The sequence below is a fragment of the Apodemus sylvaticus genome, chromosome 5 (assembly GCF_947179515.1).
Source record: "Apodemus sylvaticus chromosome 5, mApoSyl1.1, whole genome shotgun sequence".
Classification (NCBI taxonomy): domain Eukaryota; kingdom Metazoa; phylum Chordata; class Mammalia; order Rodentia; family Muridae; genus Apodemus; species Apodemus sylvaticus.
The window spans coordinates 157253690-157260648 of record NC_067476.1 but is presented as its reverse complement, the minus strand read 5'-3'; the positions used below and the strand labels follow the sequence as shown (position 1 = coordinate 157260648).

At 42.8% G+C, this 6959-nt stretch overlaps 1 pseudogene; it reads right to left on the bottom strand.

Annotated features, from left to right (window-relative positions):
* Positions 1-5620: 5620 nt before the first annotated feature.
* Positions 5621-6640, bottom strand: LOC127684994 (glyceraldehyde-3-phosphate dehydrogenase-like; annotated as a pseudogene).
* Positions 6641-6959: the final 319 nt, after the last annotated feature.

The following is a 6959-nucleotide window of genomic DNA, read 5'->3' as shown; positions in this document are numbered from 1 at the left end:
TGCACATAGCATGTCTGAGGAGTGGTGAGGCTAATTGATGCTTCAGTCACCGTGTGCTCTGAGAGAAGGCACAGGAAGTCTCAATAAGAGATGATGAGAGCACTAGAAATTATCACAGTGGAACACAAAGAATGATTCTCAATGTTCCTTTTTTTTAAGGTGGAATTTAAGGCTAAGAAACTAGAGTGTTTCTCAGCTTGGAAGAAGGCAGCCATATGCAATTCAGTGTGTCTTGACCAACGAGCTTGTTATAAAGTGGACAGTCACACATGCCCCAAGGGGCACCTAAGTGTGCACTGGCCAGGAAGCTTCTCACCATTCTGGAGGATTTCCCACTTCAAGAACTCCTTCTAAACCCAGTGGAAGTTGGTAAGCTGTCATTGCTTGAAGAAGTTGAGATCTCTAAGGGGGAAACCAGCAAAGGAACCCTCTTCATCCTCTAAGACTGTTAGGGGAAACATCCAAAGCAAGAGAAATAAATGTCCCATCGGTACCTGGCCTTTTGTATTAGTCAATGTTCTTTGAGAAAAGAGAACTGAAAGAATAAATGCATATCTAATTGACATTTATTACAATGGCTTACAGGTTATATAGGTTATGGTCCAACTATTCAACAATGTTGTCCCCTAATGGAAAGTCTATGAGGTCAATAGTTGCTCAGTCCATAAACCTTGATGTCTCAGCTGGTCTTTAATATATGCTGGAATCCCAAAGAAGTAGGCTTTAATGCCAGCAAATGGACCTTCAGTGAAAGAGAGAAGACAAAGAGAGAGTGCTTCCTTCTGTGTCCTGGATTTAGGTAGGTCTTCCCACCTCAGGACATCTAGATTTAGGGTGGGTCCTCCCACCTTGAGTTATTCAGTCAAGAAAAATCTCTAATAGACATGCCCAGCCACTTGGGTTTTAGTTAATTCCAGATGTAGTCAAGTTGACAACCAAGAAAAGCCATCACTCCTTTCTTCCATGAGAGGCTGCCCGTCAACTCGATGAACATATATCAGGCTGCAAGGCCTTGCTACACATCTTATGCTCTCTGTAGGTCCAATTACTCAACATTTAAGCGTGAAACTTGTTCCTCTGAAATAGTTTCATTTTAGTTCACTGAAAGAAAAGAAAGTCCTGTCATGTTCCATATTTTCAGTTAAGCGCACTTGATGTCAGGGCCAAGGGAAAGGACTGAGTACGCCAGCTACAGCTCTACAGTTGGTGATTGATGGAGACACACTGGCCTTGCACTTGTGTCTGCGGGTTGGAGGAGATTCAGGCAGATTCAGTTAGCATAGCAATGCCTTTAGTTGTCTGTGTGGAGTGACCTTCCTCCCTCTGGGACCCTGGGCTGTGAGCTGGGGAGACACAGAATGTCCCTGGTACCACTGTGATGTCTGGGAAGCTGGCACTAACTCCTCTGTCTGTGATCCAGGACAAGCAGTTCTAAAGCCACAATCTTCAGAAATAGTAAAGAAATAAATGATCGTGGCTTTGAGAAATCTTTAAGTAGAAATGATTATCAGATTTCAGTGCATTTGAGGGACATATTTTCTTCATCACCTAACAGGACAGGAATCCACTTTATAAAAGAAACTTCCAGTAACCTGAGAAAAAATGAGTGACTCCTCTCCTGGCTTCTCACCCCAGCCTTCTTCTCTTCCTTCCTCATCATGCCTTTGCATACTGCTCTCTTTTGTGTTGTACCTATGTTTGTTGTGATGTTGTATGTTATATGTTATATGTTGTTATGTTGTATGTTATGTTGTGATCTATGTTTGGCACAACATAGATCATCAGCCTGCTGAGGTTAGGGGTTATTGTCAGAGTGGCATCCAGTATCCCGTGAAAGCAAAACATGTGTGTGACACATGAGTATATGTGTGCTGAGGCATGTAAAATTAAATGTATCTGTTTCAGTACTTTCTTGAGTTCTTGACTATAGGTTTTGAAATTGAGAGATACATTTCAATTTTTTTTATTTTTCAAAAATGACTAAAGTCAATGCTGTTACTCAAAGTCTAACATTTTCCATATATGGGAATATTAGTACTGACAAATAAATAAGTGATTCTATTTACTATTTACTGTGTCAGTCCTTTACTCTATACTAATATTAAACTTCTGTATGGGGCAGAGGAGATGGGTCAACAGTTAAGCGTATTTGCTGCTCTTACAGATCACTGAAGTATGCTTCCAACGCTTATGTTGGGCAATTCAGAGCTACATTTAATTCCAGCTCTGGGGATGTGACATCATCTTCTGGCCTTCAAGGTCATCTGCATGTAAATGCACACATACACAGCCACAGATATGCATACGTAAAAACAAAAAAATGTTGTCCCTACTGACTTGTTCATCAAATCTCCATTTCTTTGTTACTTTACTCAAAAGATCTTGGAATCATTTAATTGTCTTTTGTAAAGATCTTACAGTAGATGTACTTTTATTAAATATATTTCATCTTTGTAAGCAAGTTTGCTGATGTTTGCTATGTAGAATTATGCTAACATCAGTTATTCAGTTTTATATGTTCTGTATTTGAATTTAAGTATTTACTGTATGTATGGCTGAGTGTATGTATGTGTACCATATGCAGGAGCACACAGAGGTCAGAGAAAAGCACATGTTCCCTGGAACTGAAGTTATAGGGAGTTGTAAGTAGCCACAGAAAACATACCTGGGTCCTCTACAACAGTAGGGTATGCTCCTAGCCCATGAGCCATTGCTCCAGCCCCTAGTTATATATTTTCCTACTTCCTCCTTTCCTCCAGTTTCTATGTGTGAATCATTGGTGTTGATTATTTATAATGGACAGGTTCATTATGAATATACATTCGTTCTTTACTTGTTTCTGTGATTAAATATCTGATGAGAATCAACTGATGGGAAGCAGGGTTTGTTTCAGTCTGTAGATAAGAAGGGGTGTGGTCCATCAAGGCGGGAAAGGTGAGACAGCAGGAGCTGGAGGTAGAAAGAGGTGTTCTTGTCTCTGCAGTTAGGATGAAGAGAGAGATGACCGCTGGTGCGTAGCTCCATTTCTCCTTTACATTCAGTCTAGAACTACATTAACTCTACTGAAGCAGTTCTTCCTACATCTATGATGGGTCTTCTCAGAAGAATTAACCTGGTGTAGGAACTCCAACCCAAGTGCTTGGTCATCTAACTTCTGGATAGCTCTAGATCCTATCAGGTAGACACCATTAACCATTATACTGCATGCTTTTTTTAGTGTCTACTCTGTCACTGGTAATAGCAAGTATAGTACTTGCTACATTTAGTTTGGCTCTTTAGTCAAAGGGTTTATTACATAATGATCTCCTGCTGATGGACCATTAGCTTCTATTTTCTCCAGTTCTATACCTCCTCCTCATACCTCAGCATTCAAGGTCAATCTTGATCTATGCCCTTAGTCATGAGTCTTGATTGATGAAGTTGTGAAGTCTCAATGTGTGAGTGGCTTTGGGTTTACCTCTAATCATTTTACATCAGCACCCTCTGGTTCCAAGCCCCTAACATACACCATCACTCACCAAGAGAGGTGTGTGTTCACTATTAACATTTCCCTTGATTGCTGGAAAACACGCTTGCTTGTGAGTACTGACTGGGCCCCTTCTAACACTTAGGTTAGTCACACATCCCTTCAAACTCTGCAGACTGCTCTGATGCACAGCTCCTCTGAGTTCTGTAGTAACTCTAAGGCCACCTGCACTATCTTATCCTTGTTAACTATTTCTTTCCCTCATTAGAAGTTCCAAGATATTCTACCTCTATATAATTTAAACATTATGGCTATCTGTACCTTGTCAGATAGCCTTCTCTGTTCTCTGATTTTCATGAACACACAATGCACTCACTGCCCTTCTGACTGCATATTCTGCTAAAGTGAAGAGACAATCCTGCCACATGAGGTGGGGAGACACCTCTGCCTTCTCAGTGGGCTGATGAGAGTGTCTACACTTGGGCAAGCTCTTCTCTGGTTCCCCATTAGGAATTCTGGTTTTCCTTCCTCTACCACCATGGAGCCTAGAACCCCTTTCCCTCAGCCTTTTCTTTCCTGTGCTCCTTGAGGACATGGCTCAGATTTGGCCTTTGCACCAAGGGTGTGGTTGTCTGAAGATAGGTCTCGCTTTCGAACCCAATGTGTATTTTAACTCTGACTTTCTGGGTGTGATTTCTCAAACTACCCCTGATCTTGCAGCCTTCAACCACAAACAAGCTGTTTCATGACAAACTTATAACATCCTGCTTTACTGAGTAACTTTTGTTTTTCCTTGTTAAAGTTCTTCAGTGACTTTCTGTCTCTGCTTTTAGAGAGTGTGTTTTTGAATTTTGGGGAGGAGAATAAATGCATTCATGTAAATTTATGTGGGTAACTGCACAAATAATTTGCAGAGGCTCAGGCTTTCTTTGGCACTTCAGGGTCGTTTCCTCTCTTCAGAGCTTACACAGGTTACTTTTATTAGACAACAGTTGGCTAGTTTTTCCACTTTATCCAATTTCAATGAGTTAAGATGTTTCAGAAAAGACAGAATCCTCTCAGCAGCTCTCTGGGACCCTCAGAACAGTCTCAACAAGGTCATAGAAAGGTCATTAGAAAACCAGACTGCTTTCATATTTCAGACATCTTTTGGACTTAAAATTGGGGCATCTCTGTATGATGTTACAGATATTGCATATGCAGATGCTCAAATTTAATAAGACACTATTCTTTGATATACACATAAATAACTCCATGTGAAACCTTAATTAGAAAAAATGTCTAAATGTGTGGCTTTTGCGGGATTTTACGTATCTGTCTTCTTCACATCTTTCAATGATCATTTCTTAGGCCACACTCTTTTCCAGATGCACAGCTTGAGGTTAATGTGTGCAGCCTTTCGCCCAGCATATTTCTGTTTGGTGTTCATTGCCTCAGTGTATTTTGTACCCTTTGAAATACAAAAATATCGACCTTCTTCCTTGTTTGAATTCTGAACTGTCTGAAGAAGGAACGTGTGTAGACGTTGGCTCTATTGCCCTCTCCCCAAGGTGTCTTACAAATAGGAAGACAGGGGAAAGTGGTCCTCCTCAAACACAAGATCTTCCTCTCCTTTCAGGTTAACATGTCTGATTATCCCTGTGAAGGAAACTTTTGAGGAAAAACGGACTCAGAGACATAGTGCCACCACCCAAAACAGGTGACATGTCCCATAGCTCAGCTTGAGTGCTTTCTGTTACTAACACATTCCCATTGGGAGGCCACCATCCTTTTAGACACTACCATGATGGAGAGTCTCACACCCACTGAACACACAGACATATACAAATGCGCGTGCACATACACTTTCTAGTGTTTCCTGCAAATTCTGTCTCTTTAAAGGTATGGAGGAGGAAGCTATAAAAATTTTTTTTTGCATGCACAGTCTTAATCCATGTCCCCAAATTTGAGGATGTGGGTGGTGTGAAATAAACTTTATTGATGGTATTCAAGAGAGTAGACAGGGTTCCCTAGGCCCCTCCTGTTATTATGGGGGTCTGGGATGAAAGTTGTGAGGGAGATGCTCAGTGTTGGGGGCTGAGTTGGGACAGAGACTCCAGGGTAACTGAGGACCTCTCTCTTGCTCTCTTGCTGGGGTGGGTGGTCCAGGGCTTCTTACTCCTGGGAGGCCATGGAGGCCATGGAAGCCATGAGGTCCACCACCCTATTGTTGTAGCCATATTCATTGTCATACCAGGAAATGAGCTTTGCAAAGTTGTCATTGAGAGCAATGCCAGCCCCAGCATCAAAGGTGGAAGAGTGGGAGTTGCTGTTGAAGTCGCAGGAGACAACTTGGTCCTCAGTGTAGCCCAGGATGCCCTTTAGTGGGCCCTCAGATGCCTGCCTCACCACCTTCTTCATATCATCATACTTGATATCATCACGTTTCTCCAGATGGCACGTCAGATCCACAACAGATACATTGGGGGTAGGAACACAGAAGACCGTGCCATTGAGCTTCCTGTTCAGCTCTGGGATGACCTTGCCCACAGCCTTGGCAGCACCAGTGGATGCAGGGATGATGCTCTGGGCAGTTCCACGGCCATCATGCCACAGCTTCCCAGAGGGGCCATCCACAGTCTTCTGAGTGGCAGTGATGGCATGGATGGCTGTCATGAGCCCTTCCACGATGCCAACGTTGTCATGGATGACCTCGGCCAGGGGAGCTAAGCAGTTGGGGGTGCAGGATGCATTGCTGACAATCTTGAGTGAGTTGTCATATTTCTCGTGGTTCACACCCATCAAAACATGGGGGCATCGGCAGAAGGGGCAGAGATGATGACCCTTTTGGCCCCACTCTTCAAGTGGGCCCTGGCCTTCTCCATGGTGATGAAGACACCAGTAGACTCCACAACATAACCAGCACGAGCATCATCCCATTTGATGTTAGCAGGATTTGCTCCTGGAAGATGGTGATGGGCTTCCTGTTGATGACAAGCTTCTCATTCTCAGCCTTGACTGTGCCGTTGAATTTGCATGGGTTGAGTCATACTGGAACATGTAGTCCATGTAGTTGAGATCAACGAAGGGGTCATTGGTGGCAACAATCTCCACTTTGCCAGATGCAGAGCAGAAGGCAGCCCTGGTAACCAGGTGCCCAGTATGGCCAAATCCATTCACACCGACCTTCACCATTTTGTCCACAGGACGAGGCTGGCACTGCACAAGAACATGCGGCTGTCTCTGGGACAGGAAGGAGCAGAGAGCCCAGGTCCCAGAATTAAATGCATATATACATACCTGTGTGTATATATATATATATATATATATATATATATAGAGAGAGAGAGAGAGAGAGAGAGAGAGAGAGATTTATTGTAATCTCTCTATAAATAGACATATCTTTAGTTTTACTTATTTATTTATTTGGTGGCCATGTAGGGAGTTTGCCACAGTGTGCGTGTGGGCAGAGTGGTTGTTTTTGCCCTTCTGTCACCTGAGTCTCTAGAATCAA